The sequence below is a fragment of the Paramormyrops kingsleyae genome, chromosome 24 (assembly GCF_048594095.1).
Source record: "Paramormyrops kingsleyae isolate MSU_618 chromosome 24, PKINGS_0.4, whole genome shotgun sequence".
NCBI classification, from domain to species: Eukaryota; Metazoa; Chordata; class Actinopteri; order Osteoglossiformes; family Mormyridae; genus Paramormyrops; species Paramormyrops kingsleyae.
Window position 1 is genome coordinate 21,058,011 of NC_132820.1, and position 21,181 is coordinate 21,079,191.

General features: G+C 44.8%; 1 long non-coding RNA gene across 2 annotated transcripts; it reads left to right on the top strand.

Moving 5' to 3' along the window:
• The first annotated feature begins 313 nt into the window (after positions 1-313).
• On the top strand, positions 314-19,222 carry LOC140582331 (uncharacterized). 2 transcript variants are annotated; one of them, XR_011985263.1, is made up of 4 exons: positions 322-447; positions 13,566-13,658; positions 18,049-18,096; positions 18,278-19,222. It is a non-coding gene; the product is annotated as an uncharacterized lncRNA (long non-coding RNA). The 2 variants fall into 2 exon arrangements; XR_011985264.1 differs by lacking the exon at positions 13,566-13,658 and having other exon boundaries at positions 314-447.
• Positions 19,223-21,181: the final 1,959 nt, after the last annotated feature.

Genomic DNA, 21,181 nt, shown 5'->3' on the forward strand with positions numbered 1-21,181 from the left:
GAGTCGCCACGTCAGTAAGGAACACGAATAAGACGCTGGAAAAATACTGTATATAATCTATATGATATATATAATCTATACGATATATTTATATATATATATACACAATTCATATACAATATCCATTTACCATATAATTAATGGAGGTATAATACAGAGACAAACGTTTATGTTAGATCAGAGCCTTTTGGACACCGTGTCCAAGTGTCACCATGCCGGCAAAAGATATTCCAAAGGAAGGAGCGCTGCTTATCAGATAAATATGTCACCCAAAACCCAGCCCCTTCGCCTCAGTCCGTATTTACTGAAAACAGGATGACAGCCTGTTGTCACTGTTACTACAGAATAATTTATGCATAAAAAATCGAAAGTAAAAGTTCTGAGTATTCTTCATTCAATCGCCATTTTAAGGTGGGGTCGGACGAAAGATATCTTCTTTACTATCAGGTATGAAGAAATGCTCAATAGCTTTTAAAGGAAAATATCAGCATCAACCAGATTTCATTTTGTGTTCATTGTTCAAGCTATAACTGCTGTTGGTCAAATCAACTACAGCCTATATAGGTCTAAGTTTGTTACGATCTAATTATTCAGTGTAATTGGTAGCCTATTATATACCGGTAAAAATGACGTCGTTCTAATTAAATGTCTGTTTCTTTATCAGATTACATCTATGACACACCGCCTATTACGAATTAGGCTAGTTTTGCATTTGTGTATATTTATAGATGTGTACAATTATTCAAAAGTAGTGATATTTCGATCACTAAAAACTATATTCACTCACTTTCATTAGCACTAATTTGGCAAGGGAACAATTGAAATGATCGTGATGATTCCTCGTCATCTTAATGGTTTATAAGAAAAACGCGATTGGAATGGAATGTTCCATCTGTGATAAAGACTGCATTGATCAACCATTCCCCCCACCCTTCCCCCAGTCCGGCTCAGATTTATAAGGAAACTGGGTAAATCATCTTATTATGCTATTGCACAATATTTAATGTCAGTGTATTTTCTTAATAAATATTGTAATGATAGGTGTGTGTGTGTGTGTGTGTATGTGGAGGGGGGAGGGATTGGCATGGTAAATTAATTAAGTGGCCACACCTGGGTTGTTAGGGATGCGGGATTAAAAGAGGGAGAATACAGGGTTCGAGAGAGTCGCGCTGAATGAGAGCTTGCGTGTTCGACACAGTACTCGTTGGTTCTGGGAGGGAGGTGCCGCTCGTATGCCGTGTAGGGCTGCCGGCGGCGAAGACAGATAGCGGGCTGCAGGGATAGGTTCCGGTGTGGTAGGGAGAGGAGAGTTAGGACGGGGGAGTTAGGAGTGCATGATCGCTGCTGAGTTTAAAGTGTTGGGTGGAGGTGAATAGCGGCATCCCCATAGTGACGTAGCGGCTGGGGAATTCCCTTTCCGCGTGGTGTCTTTGCTTGCGGACCTGTGCGAAGTAACGTTCTTTCCCCGTGGGAGGGTCTTGAGCCTCGGGGGGGCACGCTATGTTTTAATTTTGTCCGTGTATGTTTGTTTGTGTTTTTTAAAGTAAGCAGCGTAGCCGCTAGGAGTCGGGGCGGGACCAGAGAGGTGGTACAGGTGTTCCGGGCAATTCGGTTTCCCTATGTTTCCCCTGTCTATCAGGAAATAATGTTTCCCCTAATATTAAAGCAAAGAGGTATGTGAAATGTCTGAAAATCACTCAAGTACATTATTACATGTGAATACTGTATTGTTATTAGTTCCGAGGCCCAGAGTTGCTGTATACCTATTTTAACAGGGGGGAACCAAATAGCCTGGATGTCAGGAAATAATGTTTCTCCTAATATTTAGGCAAATATGTATGTGAGATGTCTGAAAATCACTCAGGTACATTATTACATGTGAATACAGTAGATCGTCACGCATAATATAGTCTTATAAGCAATACTATACCGTTTTCATCAAGAAATATCTCTATCCAGCGAATGAAATACTTTAATTTATTATCTGTAAAAACAAAAAACATGTGATGTTTTAAAATATATGGCTTGTTTACCTCAAGAGCTTTGTAAAAAGACATGAAAACAACAGCGAAACCGTGTACAAATCAGCGCGCGACAGGGGAAACATAGGGAAACCGAATTGCCCGGAACACCGGTTCCGCAGTAAGAGTAAAATCTTTCCGTGCCACGGGCATATGCCACTCGACATGTCACCGCTACGTGCGCATGGCACTCGACATCTCACCGCTACGTGCGCATGGCAGTGGCAGCTGCCACTCGACATGTCACCGCTACGTGCGCATGGCACTCGACATGTCACCGCTGCGTGCGCATGGCAGTGGCAGCTGCCACTCCACATGTCACCGCTACGTGCGCATGGCACTCGACATGTCACCGCTGCGTGCGCATGGCAGTGGCAGCTGCCACTCCACATGTCACCGCTACGTGCACATGGCACTGGCAGCTGCCACTCGACATGTCACCGCTACGTGCGCATGGCACTCGACATCTCACCGCTACGTGCGCGTGGCAGTGGCAGCTGCCACTCCACATGTCACCGCTACGTGCGCATGACACTCGACATCTCACCGCTACGTGAGCATGGCAGTGGCAGCTGCCACTCCACATGTCACCGCTACGTGCGCATGGCACTCGACATGTCACCGCTGCGTGCGCATGGCAGTGGCAGCTGCCACTCCACATGTCACCGCTACGTGCACATGGCACTGGCAGCTGCCACTCGACATGTCACCGCTACGTGCGCATGGCACTCGACATCTCACCGCTACGTGCGCGTGGCAGTGGCAGCTGCCACTCCACATGTCACCGCTACGTGCGCATGACACTCGACATCTCACCGCTACGTGAGCATGGCAGTGGCAGCTGCCACTCCACATGTCACCGCTACGTGAGCATGGCACTGGACATGTCACCGCTACGTGTGCATGGCAGTGGCAGCTGCCACTCTACATGTCACTACTACATGAGCATGGCACTCGATGTTTCACTGTTATATGCGCATGGCAACCGACCCGGCACGGCCATCGGCGCATTTCACGGGACCCGGCACGGCCATAGGAACCTGTCAGTCGACCTGGTGTCTTCACATATCGGCTGTCATTCGACCTGTCACCGCTACGTGCGACTGTCACCACTTAAAGCTTGGTTTATACTCGCAGAGGTGCGCGCGGCGAAAATGACTGCATGGTGGGTCATTTTGCGTGGTGGTGGGCACGGTATTTTTTGTAACTTCGGAGGTTAGCAGAGGATTAGCAGGAATAAGCTTTCAGAGCACTTGTAAATTACCCAATATTGTCGGAGACTATATAAAAACATTCGTTTTTCTATGTATTTTTGTCGAGATGGGAATTCACACGCATGTTATCTTTGACATTTGTTTATGTCCTTGAGTATTGTTTGTTTTTGGTCACATTTCAATACATTGTTTTATGTAGTTACACCAACTATTTGCAAATCTGCATAAAGTTTAAATTGTTTCTGAATACCCCTTTATTTTTAATTATCCCTCACCCATTTGTCTGTTCATACCTTAAGCACCAGTGTTTTATCAAATTTTACAAATTCAGAGGCCTATAACAACCCCATTTCCTACACCGTTCATTTGTACACTAGTCATTTGATCTGGTATTCTCTGTATGCATCTGTCACAACATTCTCTCAAATTACTATTAAACAACCAAAGGAGATCAAGAAAATCAAAATTGTCATTAATTAATATTAAGACTACTGTCAAGGCTAAATTAAGCAATACGTTTCAATCTAAATTATAATACTATGTTGCTTTTAATATATAGTAACAGCAACCTAAAGTGACAGAAATAAAGTGACGAGAAACACGATATATATAATCACACCAACCACTTCTTTAATAAGACCTCTATAATGTTCCCTATTTGCATTTCTATGATCAAAAATAAATGATGAACGCGAAAGTCTTTTTTATTGTACCGTAATATACTTAGACCGCAATCTGTTTCTAGTAATTAGCACTTTTGTGTGCTCATAACTGCCCATCCTGTTTCACAGGTACATCATGAATTATCCAATACATAACTGCACACACGTCCGGAGTAATTTACTGAGGGGGCACTCGACATCTCACCGCTAGGTGAGAACGGCAGCTGGCAGGAGGAAGTGACGTCACAGGCACCCGTCAAGGCAGGTAGCGGCAGCTGCCACTCCGTCACAGGCACCCGTCAAGACAGGTAGCGGTTCTTAGTGGCAGCTGCCACTTCTGTCCGTCGCTAGTGGCGCTAAACAGTGACAGGATCCGTTCGGGAACAGTGCCTGCCGGTAGTGGCAGGTCTAATGGCAGGTCCCGTGGCAGGTCTAATGGCAGGTCCCGTGGCAGGTCTAGTGGCAGGTGCCGTTCAGATACAGTAGAGAGGCACCTACCCGCCACTCCTGGAAGTAGCCTAAACCAGAGATTCTGTACATCGACTAAATGATCATTTTGTGAATATTATAATTATAAATAGTACAACTAAATGCAGGAATTTTAACGTAATTTTATACAAAGCTTCCTTAGCTATACAAGTTGAGGAAATTAAATAATTTACATACCAAATAACAATAGTACCTAGAGATGTTTCAATGTAATAAGAAATATTATTACATTGTAAAATGAATAAATATAATATAATAAATATAAACAGTACAATCATTGTCTTCTCAAATATGACAATGAAGAGTTTTACAATCAACAACAATAACATCATGCATAGTCATACAACGATTAAACAAGTCCTCAATTTATTTCCGTATCCCAGTTTATCCTAGCCGATTCACAGAATCTCTGGTTTACTTCCATGAGCGGTTGGTAGGTGCCTCTCTACTGTATCTGAATGGCACCTGCCACTAGACCTGCCATGGGACCTGTCACGGGACCTGCCACTACCGGCAGGCACTGTTCCCGAACGGATCCTGTCACTGTTTAGCGCCACTAGCGACGGACAGAAGTGGCAGCTGCCGCTACCTGCCTTGACGGGTGCCTGTGACAGAGTGGCAGCTGCCGCTACCTGCCTTGACGGGTACCTGTGACGTCACTTCCCCCTGCCAGCTGCCTTTTTGGGACTGACCCTTACTGGTAATTTATAGTATTTCGTGTGCTCATACCTGCGCAATCTTTTTCGAAGGTAGCGTCATCAGTGTTTACGTGCAAAGCGCATTGTGGCATCTCATAAGAGATTGAGATAGTAATCAGTAGTCTTTTGTGTGCTTGGACTTCATACAGTTTTTACAAATTCTAAGTTGCAAGTTCCATTTTTCTTCATTACTTATAAAAATGCTTTGTCTGTCGGCACATTTACAGTATAATGCATATATCGCATTAATGTCATGCCAGGGTAATTTTAACGACATACATTAATTAATTCGTCTTTTAGCCCTGATCGAACTTTAAAACTGAAAAAGAGATTAGCACCGATTGTTACAGATAGTAAGCAAATGCATTTATTTATTCTTTCAAATACTTTCGGGAAACTGAAATCGCAATTGCTGAATCGAGAAATGGGGATTCAATTGTATTTCAAATTCAATTAATTATAATCAGTGCTTGAAGTGGGCCGGAACGCAGTTCCGGAACTTCTGTATTTTCGTCTTTTGGGTTCCGCCAGTTTTTTCTGCGTTCCGGTACTTACTGAAACTGATCCGACGCAGCGACAGTGGCCCGAGAATAGACAATATCACAAGACCGATAAAAGACTACATTACCCACGAGCCACGACAGTGCCCTATCATTTGCATCCACTGAGTCCCAACCAATCGCATCAGCTTTAGCCCTAGTCTATTGTTAGGCCTACAAGTATCACACTGGTCTGGTTCATGTTGTTTTAATGGTTTTCAGTATTCCATTTGCGAATTAGAAAAAAGTAGCCTATGCCTATAGGTTATTGCTTGGAAGAATGATTAAATTAAAATAGTTTTTGAACCAACACATCCTAAAGACTTGATTTTTTTTTCACAGCACAAATGTCAAATGACGGAAAATTAGAGTTCCTGCACTTATTTTTTCTCACTGATTATAATATAGGCTACATGTATTTTACGATTCCTCAGACCACACTGTTAGAAAGACGTTTCTGTGCAGACCCGAGGTTGAAACTGTGAAACTCGCTTTCATTTGTAAAACAATAGGTGTTGATTGGCGCTGATGAGGGGGCGGGCAGTTTGTGTGGGGAGTGAGGGGGGGCTCCACGAGAGGTGCGTCCGAGGTATTTCGTAGGTTTCAGGGATTCTAGTCCAGTGGCGTATACAAACGTGTATAGTCGCGTTGAGACCGATGACAGACACACATATCAGTGGCAGCTGCTGTACTGGTAGCAGTGACGTGCGAGTGGCAGCTGCCAGTGCCATGCACATGTATCGGTGACATGTTGAGTGGCAGCTGCCAGTGCCATGTGCACGTAGCGGTGACATGTGGAGTGGCAGCTGCCACTGCCATGTGCACGTAGCGGTGAGATGTCGAGTGGCAGCTGCCAGTGCCATGTGCACGTAGCGGTGACATGTGGAGTGGCAGCTGCCACTGCCATGCGCACGTAGCGGTGACATGTCGAGTGGCATATGCCCGTGGCACGGAAAGATTTTACTCTTACTGCAAGAATGGCACTTGATCACAAAGTACAAATACTTTTTACTTGCCAACATTCATAAGCAACGTTATTTTTCAGTACAGTTGCGGTTTTTATAAATCTTGGTGATTAATATTCGCGGAGAGCGTGGGGTTTCCATTTTTCTGTAACATTTATATTATTAAAGGAAACACAACTTAGCAAGCTGATTAATTTTAATGACTGATTGTTTTCAGACTAGTATTTGTTTAACATTGGTTTAAAGTTGACTGCTGCTACTTTAGCAACAGCTCGGCATGGGCACTCTGAGCTGATCCTAATCACTTTCATCCTTGATATTTCAGTCAGTCATGAATGGAGGTGTTTGTGAGAAACTGATTTATTATTATTATTATTTAAAAGATCATTTATAAACACTCCAATACTTACTGCAGAAAATGATTTTACGCAATGTCCTGCAGTGCAGTTATGAAATACTAATCTAACTACATACCATGTGCAGCCCACAGAAACGCTGTCTGTGCGCAGCCTGCTGGCAAAAAGCGGAACTACAGTTACAGCAAATAAGGCAGAACGGAAACATCGGCGTCACTCCTTGGACTGATGATAGCTTATAAATAGTTATAAGTAATCGCTTGTGTGATTATAAATGTGCTGTGTGTTATGTCATGTATAGTGGTTAATGTTTATTGTTGTGTGTAGTGTGTGTGTATGTGTGCGTGCGCCCACCGTGTGTATGAGGAGTAAACGGGGCGACGTGCACGGTGAGCAGTGCCGGTGTGTGGGTTGTAGTAGTGCAATTGTAATAAACGCATGCATCTGATGATTAAACCCCGAACTATCCCTGCTGTTTTACCCTCTGGGGTCGAGTGCATCGTCGGCGATGCAACGTACTTTTCGCGTCTATTTCAGTTTATATCTCGCTGAAATCTGTTGGAGTAAGTAATCTCCACCGGGTCCGTGGATGAGAAGAGATTCACAGCTGAGACGAGGAGTAGTTGCAAGTCACCAGTTTATTCTCTGACTGATTACAATCAGGGAGCGACTATCTGACATACATTCAGCATGTACAGTAAGAAGCTCGAACAATAGTTATCGGCTGTCTTTTTATAGCCCTCCGGGTACGTGTTCCCCCCTCTTTTGGTATTTTCCCAGCTACGTGACATCAACATGTTTTTACATTTGCTTCTGTTTGTCAGTTAGCACATGTCCCCCCTCCCAGCATCTTATTGTGTCAGCATTTTTGCAGCCCCCTTTTGTTAAGCAAAAGTTAAAATAAGCATCTGTTCCTCTTTTCCAACTGTCTGGGACGAGGTCACCCTGCCCTGCTCGCACACTGTCAGTTCCTGATTTCTGTTAGTTGTATTATTTTAGAATCAACCCCCTCCTTTCATCATGCCCTGCTTTAAGCTATATTCTCCTTTTCCTCTATTCATTGTATGTTCTTTATAATTCTATTGAATCCCACAAATCTTAATGTAGAATCATGAAAAATCCGTAATCTGTCTTCTTTTCAAAACATCCATTGACGGAAGTATTAAAGTTTTTTAAATTAGGTTGAATCGGCAAAAAAGTAAACCATGTCACCTTACTTTGTTTTACCTGCATCGGGGGCGTGTAGCGCGTATTCAAATCGCATTCGCATGGTAATTTGATTAACAGCGCAATGGTGAAACGCGATCCAGATACTGTACGTCCCCATCAGCGCCATAAAAGGGGGGTAGGGACGTGGCCAGGTGACAATGGTTCATTCATACACATTAAAGTTGCTACATATTCAATGAAAGGAGCCAGAAATAGTTACATGAGTTAGGTTTTTCTTATTTATTTATCCAAATGAATGTTGCAACTACACCATTTAGTCATCTTCATGTAGCCAAGACTTTGGTGATCAGATATCTGGGATCAAAACAAACTGCCAGCATTGCTTACTATGTACTTTTATAATGTTTCTGCAAGTGTTCCAAACTGCATTTTGCAATGTCTATACTTTGAATGTCAAATTACAAACTTCACATAAATTTGACATATTTACAAAGTACACTAAGATTAAGATGAGTTTGTTGCCAAACCAAATATATAAGAAATAATTTATTTGTCATGAATTAAGTTTATGATATTTGAAGAAATGTGTGACCATGCCCCAGTCAGTGAAAGTGTGTTTCCTACCCCTAGGCTCCAGAGGGTTAATTATTGTGAGCATGGCTCAGCGACCCACTATTAAAATACTTTATTAGAAATATTATAGTGTGTGTGTGTATGTGTGTGCGCCCGCGCCTGTTTGCTAGCCTGGCGCCGCTGAGTCATGTGACAGCTGGGAGCAGCAATTGAGAGCAGCAGCGCGAACACACAGCTGCGGTGCATTCGGGAGAGAGATTGAAACTTATAAGTATCGATCTCATTAAACTGGTATTGATCAATATAAATACCAACATTATTATCGATATTTGGATCGATCCGCCCACCACTATCGGACAGTATTGCTGTGTTATAATCACTTCAGCATAAATGTTAAACCTAGTGTTTCTGTTTCTGTCATGTTGTCAATATCAAACAGTAAACGTTGTAATGGATTGTTTCTATATATGTGCTTTTAAACAGTATGCCTGCATGTGGGGCTAACAGAACACATCTACCCTATAGGAATACATATATACTATAAACCTGTTGTGGGTTATAAAGCCAAATAAGGAAAAATAACAGTGGGCTATAGGTAGCATTGTTATACAGGATTAGCCCTTTATCACTGTCTGGTGGTAGAGGTGTGACCGCTGCGATGCATCCAATGAGAACGCAGAAAAAATATGTTCTCCGGAGTCTTTAATCAAGAGCTTAACAATGCTCGGAACTTGTATATTTCTGCGTGTATGTGTGTGTGTGGTCCTGAAAGTAAAATAAGAAAAATAGAATAGGAATATAAATGTTATATATATACAGATTCCAGTATCAAATAACAGTTCTACCTTCACCGTTATCTTACGGTAACTTAAGCCGCCATCCCGCAAGCTGAATTAACAAGCATCTATAAATGGTAATACACAACGTAATATAAATAAAACTTGCTGGGATAAATAAGTAGGTAAATATAGACCGTCTATAATAAACATAGGCATCGCATGACATTCAAGGTAAACGCAACATAAATCTAAGTAACAAATCATCAAAATAGAACGTTCGCCGCATCAAAGGGCTCATTTACCATTAATGGTATATGGTATCCCGACATAAAACACTCTCGTATAATGCACATATATGAACTTACGGGTATCTGAACGCACACAACAAAATATACCCAGCACGGTATATCTCCCTTCCTTCTCCGATCTAACTAAACCCACGCTCTAGACGAAGAAAGAAAAAACATGGTGGGGGGTAATGTCCAGCTTACGCTTGCCTCAGTCCGATTCCCCATTTGTCCCGTATCTCCGTAAGTCGTCCAATGACAGCAGGAACTGGGCGGGACTCGCAGGTTGCATGCTGAGCGGAATAAGCGGACTAAACCCGCAGCCCTTCAGCACAGCCGCCCCCAAATTTGCATTGTCAAATTTGTCTAATTCAGAAGGGGCTGCCCTGGTCTGAAGATGTGTCTGGAATAGCGGGGAGATGGATAAGTCGAGCAACGGGCCTGGTGTAAGTTTTATCCTTCACTTGAACATCTGCTGCTCGAACTCGTCCGTCTACTCCTGGGATGATCTTGGTAACACGGCCGACTGGCCAGAGTGCTCTTGGCAGGTGCGGGTCCACTATCAAAACTACTGCACCCAACTGCAGTTGGGGGGCATCCCTTTGCCACTTAGAACGAATCTGAAGAGCAGGGAGATAATATTTAATAAAATGTGCCCAAAATTGATCTGCAAGAACCTGTGAGTGCCTCCAGCGACGGCGGCTTATGAGCTCGGTTTCGGTGTACACTGCCTGAGGCAAGGACGGGTCAAGCCGCCCCATCAGCAGAAGGTTTGGGGTAACTGGGTCAGGATCAGCAATATCGGTTGATACGTATCCCAGTGGCTTGGAATTTAGAATCCCTTCCACTTCCACTAGAACCGTTCTTAGGACCTCTTCTGTAACTGTTTGGGCTTGTACAGTGGCATATAATGCGGCCTTGACCGACCTGATCTCTCGTTCCCAGACCCCTCCAAAGTGAGGTGCACCGGGGGGATTGAATCGGAAACTGATTTGATGCTTAGCTAATTGCTGTTGTAGTAGTGGGTGCAATGACTGAAATGCCTCTTGGAGCTCTTTCTCACCTCCTTTAAAGTTTGTACCCTGATCCGATAAGAGCTCTGCTGGTTTTCCTCTTCGGGCAATAAATCGGCGGAGGCCCATTAAGAATGAGTCGGTGTCCAAGTTAGATAGGATATCTACATGGACAGCCTTTGTGGTCAGGCATTTGAACAACACCCCCCATCGTTTCTCATTGCGCCTCCCGATCCGTACCCTGAAGGGCCCAAAGCAGTCCACGCCTGTTGAAAAAAACGGGGGCTTCAACAGCCGCAGCCGGGCAGGGGGTAGGTCTGCCATCTTGGGCACAGATGGGCTTGCTCGCCATCTCTGACAGTCGGGACAAGAATGCTGATGCCGCTTAACGGCCTCCCGTCCATGTAAGATCCAGTATTTTCGCCGAAGCTCCGCAAAAAGACGTTCTGCGCCTGGATGCTTAAGGCTTTTGTCAGTGTCCTGGATTTCTGACACTCTGGTGCCGACAAACACCTTAAACTGGCACGAATCCGACTGGAGCCAGGTGAGCACTGTCGTAGAATCAGTCCAGAGAATCACATCCTGTATGGTTATGGTAAGTTCCTTCAATAGAAGTGCTGCTAACTGGCTGCCCGTCAATGCAGCGCACAGCTCTAATCGGGGTATTGATAGCTGACGCTTGGGGGCCACCCTAGATCGAGCAGTCAGGAATGCCACTTCCACCTGTCCCTTGGTACCTTCAGTCCGTAAGTAAGCAACGGAGCCATATGCCCGCTCCGAAGCATCACAGAAGATATGTATGGTTTGGTGACTACTGGAACAGTCGATTGCAGGGCTTACATAACAACGAGGCAAGGTTACCTGTGGGAGATGCTGTAGCTCTTCTATCCATGCCGACCATGCCTGAAGAGCATCCTCTGGCAGGGATGGGTCGTCCCATTCTCTCTGTTTACTCCACAGGTTCTGCACCAAAGTCTTGGCCCTAGTGGTAAAGGGGGTAAGGAAGCCTAAAGGGTCATACAGACTGGCCAGCACTCTGTATATATTTCTCATAGTCGGGGTGGGATATTCCACCAGGCGGCATTTGTATCCCAGGGTGTCAGAATGACATGACCAGCGAAGACCCAGGGTTTGCTCTTGGGGATCCACCCCTGCCCCATTAAGCCACAGCACACTGCTGTCTGACCTTGATTCCTCTGGCAAGTGACTAATGACTTCCGGCGCGTTACTAGCCCACTGACGAAGATCAAACCCTCCTGCAGCTAGCACCGTTTGCAACTGATCGACTAAGTGTTTGGCTATATCTTTGGAAGGCAGGCTCCTCAGGCAGTTGTCCACATAGAAGCAGCGTTCCACTGCCATCCGGAGATCTTCCCCTGGCTGAGTGTGGTCAAACACGTGCTTCTGGAGAGCAAATGTAGCACAGCAGGGGCTACAGGTGGTCCCAAAAGGGAGAACCTGCCACTCGTATATACTGGGTGGGTCTTCTTTCTGTAGGTTCCTCCATAGAAAACGCAGAAGAGGCTTGTCCTCGGGGAGTAGCCTCACTTGATGGAACATGCCTTTGATATCACTGCTGAAGGCTACAGAATGTTCCCGGAATCTCAGCAGGACACCTAACAGACTTGAGGTTAAGGTCGGGCCAGGCAGAAGCAGGTCATTAAGGTTATTGCCCTGGTAGGTGAAGGAACAATTAAAGACTATCCGATTTTTCTCATTGTGACTCACAATATGGTGGGGTATGTACCAGGACTCACCGGTTTGGTCCAGCTCGTCCTCCGAGACTTTAACGACATATCCCGCTTGCTCCAACTTGTGCATTTCGTCACAATAGGCGGCTGCTTTCTTTGGCTCTTTAAGCAAGCGTCTTTCTGTGCTACGGAGATGTGCTAGCACAGCTTCCTTCGGTGCCTTGAGTTCGGGCATGTTCCTGACCCGTAACAATGGGGTGACATAACGCAGGACTCCTTCCACTTCTACCCGTGCTGTTTTTCCTCCAGCAACCTCATCGCTTCTTGGTCTTGTTTGGATCGGGTAACAAGCTTCTCACTCCTGTAAGGCAACACATCCAGTTGCCAGAGTCTTTCAACATGTTGCATTAAATCCACAGATGGTGTTGAGGTGGATACATGTAAGCACTGCGTGGGCTGGAGCTGCTGCTGAATGAGCTTGGTAGGTCCCTGGAGGGTCCAACCCAGCCTAGTCTTTACTGCGGCTGGTCCCCCGGGTGGTCCTAACTGCACAGGCTCCACTGGTGTAATCAAGTGGGGGTAGTCGGACCCAATCAACACCAGAGGGTGGGCATTTTTGAATGCTTGAAGTGGCAACCCCCGTAAGTGCCTGTATTTCCTTTGCAGCGATTTAACGGCATAAGTGTGTTCCGCTAGGCCCAATTGCTCAGCAGTAAATGCGCCCTGGATTCTGAAGGTCTTCTGGGGTTGACCAGCAGGGGATATAGTAAATGTGACTGATGTACCATGAATAACTCTAATGTCCTGACGTACTGTTCTCAGAGCGAGATCCTCAGGCTTACCTTGAAGCTTAAGGGAATGGGCAGCAGCAGGAAGTAGGATTGTGCGCTCCGAACCATCGTCAAGGATAGCATAAGTCTCCAAACTGTGTTCGCCATTGCGCAGTATCACTTTACTGACCTTCAACAGCACTTGGCTACAACCTGCTCGCCTATCTAGATAGAGGATATCGCTAGCAGAGCTGACAAGACAGGTGGTGTTCCTTTGATCTGGCCTTGTGTTGAGCTCATGGAGCGCCTCGAGGTGTTTCCCATTACATTGCTTACAGATCATCTTCAAACGACACTGTGCGGCTTGATGGGAGCGACCACAACGCCAACATCTCCTGTTATTCTTCACCCAGGTGGTCTTCTGATCTACGGTGAGTTGACTGAAGTTCCCACACTGGTTCAGATAATGTAGCGAGTTAACACAGTAGGGACAATATGCTATGCCTTTGTCTTGTTGCTTACTGCTGCTAGCCGAAGGGGAATCAGCGGCAGAGGTGCTCACCGCCTGTGGTGCTCCATGAAGTATAGTTGCAGTCCGTTTAGGTTTAAATTGCCTGTGCTTATCCCTTTTGATGTCTCCATCACCCCTTCCATCAGCCTGGGCAAAATCATATCCACTCTCTTGTATCCTTATTTCGTACTCTAGCCAATCTGCAAAGTTCAGGAGGGTGGGAATACGGACATGTTGTGGATATAGATATCTCTTAAATTCAGCCCGCATGTCCTGTGGAAGCTTGGACAACAGCCGAGTGACGTGGGAGCCGCACTGGAGCTCGATGTGCCCACTTTCTCCCAGCTGGTCAAGCATGGCTACCAATGCCCTCACTTTCAGAGCAAACCCTTTAAATCCACTAGCATCACTACTGCGGATATTGGGAGCGTCCATCAGTTCAGCAATTCGCCTCAAGGCCAGTTGATGAGGTTGCCCATAGTGCTCTGTGAGAGAGGCCATGGTGTTTAAATAGGGTTGCTTGGAGTTCATGTATGAGTCGGCAATGAGAAGTGCTTCCTCAAACTTGATGTGATCTACTAGAATTTGGTATTTAAACCTCTCCGTTGCATCTTCAGGCAGGATGTTATCAAGGGCTATTTTCAGTCTTGCAAATTCTCTTGGGTCCCCCTTCGTGAAATATGGGATTGTGGGCTTAGGGCCCCGATAAACCTTTTCTCGGTGGTGCTCTGGGGCAATAGGCACATGTTTAGGGGATACTGCCTCATAACTGTATTGTGACTCTAATTCGGAGCCACCCTCTGGTTCACAATAGACTGGGGTTAGATACTGCCTCTCGTATGGCATTGGCTGCGGTGCCCTCCCCAATCGTCTGAGGCAGGCAGTCAGCTCCTCCACCAAACCTTGTGGTACTTCAGTGGTCGGTGATGGCTGAAGCGCATCAGGTACCACTGGAGGAGGCGGCAGCGGCCACTCGGCATCCTCCTCTGCCCACCTGCCTTGCCCTTTAGTCGGCTCGTGTACCACCGTTCGATGGCTCTCTCGTTCCTGGTGTGATGGCTGAGAATAAGGGGCGTGTAACACAGAGGGTACCGGCTGTTGACTGATGAGGGTGGGCGGTGGGGTATGGACACTGAGCTGTCTCTGCATCTGCATCATAGTTAGTTGAAGTCTATGGTTATCCTGCCGGAGTTGCTCAATTGCTTCTAAGGTCTCAGGGGAGGCCTCTGTTCCTGGTTTGTGCTGCGGAGGAGGAGTGCTATCATGCAGCGGTCCTCCATAAACTGATTGGCTGACTGGCGGCGGGCAAAACCGAGGTACGGGACTGCACGGCTCATACTGCTGCTGATACTCGAGTGGGGTCATCTCGGCTGCCCTCTCCGTATCCTGGTAAACTTCTGGCATTCTAGCAGCATGGCGCATCGAGCGCATTGGGGAGCGAGGTCTGTCATAGGCTGGGAGAGCGACATCGTAATCATCGAATCTAGCTGGCGGGCGTATGTACCGCCTGGGCCGGGCACTAGTAGGCTGGGCTTCCCCACGAGGCTGATCGGAGAACATTTTCTAAACTTCCACAGTAGCCACCTCAATCCGGCTCGAAGGACCAAAAATTGTTATACAGGATTAGCCCTTTATCACTGTCTGGTGGTAGAGGTGTGACCGCTGCGATGCATCCAATGAGAACGCAGAAAAAATATGTTCTCCGGAGTCTTTAATCAAGAGCTTAACAATGCTCGGAACTTGTATATTTCTGCGTGTATGTGTGTGTGTGGTCCTGAAAGTAAAATAAGAAAAATAGAATAGGAATATAAATGTTATATATATACAGATTCCAGTATCAAATAACAGTTCTACCTTCACCGTTATCTTACGGTAACTTAAGCCGCCATCCCGCAAGCTGAATTAACAAGCATCTATAAATGGTAATACACAACGTAATATAAATAAAACTTGCTGGGATAAATAAGTAGGTAAATATAGACCGTCTATAATAAACATAGGCATCGCATGACATTCAAGGTAAACGCAACATAAATCTAAGTAACAAATCATCAAAATAGAACGTTCGCCGCATCAAAGGGCTCATTTACCATTAATGGTATATGGTATCCCGACATAAAACACTCTCGTATAATGCACATATATGAACTTACGGGTATCTGAACGCACACAACAAAATATACCCAGCACGGTATATCTCCCTTCCTTCTCCGATCTAACTAAACCCACGCTCTAGACGAAGAAAGAAAAAACATGGTGGGGGGTAATGTCCAGCTTACGCTTGCCTCAGTCCGATTCCCCATTTGTCCCGTATCTCCGTAAGTCGTCCAATGACAGCAGGAACTGGGCGGGACTCGCAGGTTGCATGCTGAGCGGAATAAGCGGACTAAACCCGCAGCCCTTCAGCACAAGCATAGTGAGCACATTAACGTCGCCTCGCTGTTGAGAAACATGGCGCAGACATCGGGGGAATGTCGAATCAATGTTCGGTAGCGATGTTTCTGCAACAGAGATGCTTTGACGATGGATTTTCAAGGATCGCGGAGACAATGCCAATGCCTGGTAGTTATATCATTTTAGTGTTGCAGCTGTGACAGTGCGAAACAATACAACTGACAAATTGTCAGTAAGGTCGGATGGCGTTAGATCATAAACCGGAAATTAGCGGAACAGGACGCATTTGTAACTTAATATTTTAACGAAAGACAAAAGTAACAAGTCCATTTAAATTTCGGTACTGTTAATTGTGTTATTTAACTTGAAAGGGTATTTAGCTATATTACTCCTTACAGCCAAACGTAGTGGAATTATAGTAACGTGTTACTTCCAAAGATTACTAGGCAGCTGTTTGCTAATGCTAACGTTAGCATTGCGTCATTTTGCTTCTTCCACTCTCAGATAAGATAAAGATAGCTTTATTGTCATTGTGTAAATGAAATGAGATGTCTTTAGAGCAAACCCGTGGAGGCTATGTTAAGGATAAAACTGTAAACATGGGTAAACAAAACATAATATCGGCATAAGTGCATAGATCCACCTCTGTATTTTTAGGAAGATTAGCAATACATGAAAATTTCCTTCAAGTGTGGTAAATATTCAGTTTTAAATGAAAACCACATGTGACATATTATCTGTCCCATTGCATTAAGCCCTCCATCAAACCCCCATGAATCCTAACTGAATGGGTCGCTTTTCGCTGTGAATTCTGGGAGTCTGTGCAACGTCGGGACCGCAGCTCTCGCGTTACTTCTAAAAGGGGAAGGAATTATATTCAAAGTCTTTAATAGCGCCCGATTTTAACAAACGACCAAATTATGTCGATATAAACTGTATTGTGTCCTCCTTTATCTGGTTTTGATAATATATCGATATTCCGTAAATATCCGATAAACAGCCCAGCACTAATTGGTCCGTCTTGTTTCATTGTCACCCCGAAACTTGTGTGGATTGCTCCAGAAAACAACCCTGGTTCCATTGCCCCGGTAAGAATGGCAAAACGATGGCCAGAGTAACTCAACACTTGAAGAATGAAAGTCAGAATAGGACTGTCTGGTGTTGTTGAGTCTTGTATTCTGTGACAATCATCTTGTTTTGGAAGTGTGTGTCTTGGAATACTTAAAAATAAAATGTTCATAAGGGATGGATGGAGTTTTACTTACAGTAATAGATCGTGTTTGTTACCATGAAACGGTAAACATACGGGGCTCTAATCCGCATGGTTACTGTATTGTATAATGGAATCGGTAAATTCTGCTGCTGTGATGTGTTTAAACATCACAGATAATCATTGTGAAATAGTAAGATAACAGGTGAATATGTCCCCATAATGTAAATCAGAAAAGGCAGAATTCTTACTTTAGGTACCCTGAGAGTAAAGAAATAATGGAATTTATGGAAGGCGCAAGATATATGTATATTGGTTTGTACATTTAGTGTCTGTCCTGTGCTGCCTTATGCTGTCTTACACAGTCTTAATTACTTCTGTGTAAGAAGTGAAATTTTCTTTGTGTTATCCATGTGTTGACTATGTGCACCTGTCTTTTTATGTCTGCACATTGAGCCTGGAGGTATGCAATTTTGTTCAGCTATGCTTCCGTTGTTGTACTGTTGTATGGTGTGAATGACAATAAAGTTCACTTACTTATATACAGTAAATGATTTGATTGAATAGTCAGTTCCTGATGCCAGCATTTGGATTGAGTGGGCTGTTAGCCTTGGTGCACATGAACCTTTCCAGCGTTGCTATTCTCTATAGTAAATGCTGTTCTGCATATCAGGCAATCTGTGCACTGACTGGTGTGTTTTTATAGGTGAAGTACCCCTACGGAAATGCAGGCAGCCCAATCCGAGACCAGCGCGTAAGTCTCCCAAGCATTCGTTTCCTGTCTCCAATGAGACAATGAGACGGCAGTATTTTTCTCAATGTGCAGTACTGACTGCCAAGTGTGCTGTCTGTCTGTCACTAACAGCCATCAATTGATTTGACTCTTGTATTTTTACACTTTATTTTGCATAATTGTACCGTCATTCTTTTATCAGGACGAAGGAGGAAACCTAAAGGACGGAAGGGGGCCATATACCAAGAACTTACAAAAGCTGCTATTCTCCAGTAACCCCTTCGATTCAACCCATGTGGGATCGCTACCATCCTGCATCGAGTCCCAACAACGTCGCACCCTGAGCCCTACTCACCAGCCGTATCATCAACTTCCTTCTTAGTTCCCTCACCAGTCCCATCCTCTTTTGTTTTACCTCCTTCTCCATCTCTTTTTATGGACTCCCCTCCTTCATCCCCATGCGTAGCCTCACCAGTTAGCCCAGCTCCAGAACCATCTTCAGCCCCAGCCGTAGTTCATCCCACCCCTCTGCCTCACGTTCTGGTGCAGGCCCCCTCATCTCAGCTGGTCATGGGTCCAACACCACCGTTTTTGTCCCCTTCTCTTGTTATTGAAAAAATGGAAAAATTCAATAATTACGATATAAGCAACTACAATAAGATGACCTATGATGCCAAGTGCTATGCTCATTACTGGTGCCAGCAGTTCTGGAACGACTTCATGAGCTCAGCTCACATCTGCAAGCAACAGAGGAATGGAAACTCTGAGGCTCACTATTCGTACGGGGATAATGAGGGTGCCCCTGCGACCGAGACTTGATGAAGATGAGGTCAAATTTCCTAGTGATGTGCTGGACCAGCTGAGTGACATCCTTGGGGTTCTGGAGATGGCTGTGGAGATGGGCTATCTGTCAGATGTAAATAGCGACATTTCACATAACGTAAGATAACATAGGATAAGATAAGATAGGTAAAGGTATGTTTAAGAAACAATTGCATGGGAACTTCCGGTTGACGTTCGACACGTGAAGCTGTGAGGTCCTGGAGCTCAGCGAGCAATTTCATTTTCATTATATTTACATACTTGCAGAAGCCATATTGATAGATAAATATTTATCCGAAAAGTTTAACATCACTAATTGAAGGACTAAGGCAGCAAGAAAACGCGTTTAAAAGTTTTGTTTTCCTCCTCGTTTAAAAATGGCTAGTCGCTCACAGAAACCTGCTACAGCTAGCAAGAAGGCTACCACTGAGGGTGATGCACAGCAACTTTCTTCGGATTCAGTTGAGAAAATTATGACAGCGATTGAACTATTGGGCACGAAAATAGATACACAAACTGCTGTCCTCTGGCAAGAAATAACTTCTATCCGCCAAGAGTTGCATTCTACGGCTAGCTCCTTACAGACTGCTAATGCACAGCATTCCGAGCGTTTGGACGACCTCGAGCAGTCTACCACGGCGTGGAGCTCTACAGTCTTCACTTTGGAAACTGCTGCGAAAAAACTGCAGTCAGATGTGTGTAACCTGACAACTAAATGCATTGTTGGAATAGAGGAGGGCCAAGAGGGGACCAACCCGCGGCAATTCTGCGCGACTGCTTTGAAGGAGATACTGAACCTGGAGGAAACTCCACGTCTGGACCGGGGCCACCGTTCATTAGCACCGAGGCTGCGGGAAGGGGAGAGGCCAAGACCATTCATAATCCGTGTACATCATGGTGACGTGAAGGATCGCATCCTTCGCCTCTCCAGCCAGAAGAAGCAGCTGTTTTACAAGGAGAAGCGTGTGCACATCTTTCCGGACTTCACTCTGGAGATAGCAAAGAAGCGAGCTGCCTTTAAAGAGGCAAAGCAGCTCCTTAGAACTGTTAAGGATGTGAGATTTGGTCTCCGTTATCCAGCTACATTCCGTATCACATTTGATGGCGAGGAAAATACCTTTACCGATCCCCATCGGGCCATCTCGTATATAAAGACTACCATTCTCCTCCATCATGATCAGGTACAGACATAACTTTCAAAAACGGTCAGTGTTTTTTAAGTGACCGAACTGTACAGGTTTATTTCACCGTCAGTGTCAAAGTTGAATTAACCAGGTCTATAGCCTACTAAATGCAGATAGTGCTATGTTGCTCAATTTATGAGAAAGACATTTATTTTCCCTTTTTTCTCTCGGTTCTTATTAGTCTATATGGAAAGGTTTGGTGTAGGCACTTTTTTCAACATGCCGGGAATTCTTGTTCTCTTCCTCATATAAATAGGCTATAACATATGAATAGTTGATTTTCTTGAGCTGCTTTTGTTTACTATAATTTTAAACCATTAAACCATAGTATTTCATATTAGGCTACTGAATTGAAAACCAATGGGCTGCTCTTTGATAGTACACTATGTTTAGTGGCCTAATATTAGTTTAGGCCTACTTCATTTGAGACATTACAAAATACATGGTATTTTGCACTATACAGTGGTACCTCGGTTCTCGAACTTAATCCGTTCCGGACTCCAGATCGAATCCTAAAAAGTTTGAGTTCTGATCTAATTTTTCCCATAAGAAATAATGGAAAACCAATTAATTGGTTCCCGGCCCCCCAAAATGACACCTAAATATGTGTGTGTGTGTGTGTGTGTGTGTTTTTTTAAGCACTTCAACACAAAATGAACAGGATAAAACAAGAAGAGCATTTTTTTTCTTAATGGCTTCCAAAACGATAAAGATATTATCCCAACATTACCCCTGTCCTGCCCCGATCGTCCGCTCCTTCCGTGTGCCACGCCCCCTCGTTAAGCTCGTGTGGGATCCCCATGTGATCAGCCGTTTCTGGTTGTTGTCATTAGTCCTCTGTATTAAGTCCGCTTGTAAATTTTGTTTCCCCAGTCCGGTCATTGGGTGCGTTCGACTTGCTTACAGCGCTGGCTTAAAGCAACGCATTCTGATCCTGACGCAATGCATTACGGTTAGATGCATTGCGACCTCTCACCCGGCTGCACAAACTGGAACCGCCTCCGTGACAACACACCTTTGCCCTTATTGGCTGAAGAGTTTAGTTACATGCATGACGTTTGTATCCCAGGCAGTTCCGATGCGTAATCTGCTATTTCTCC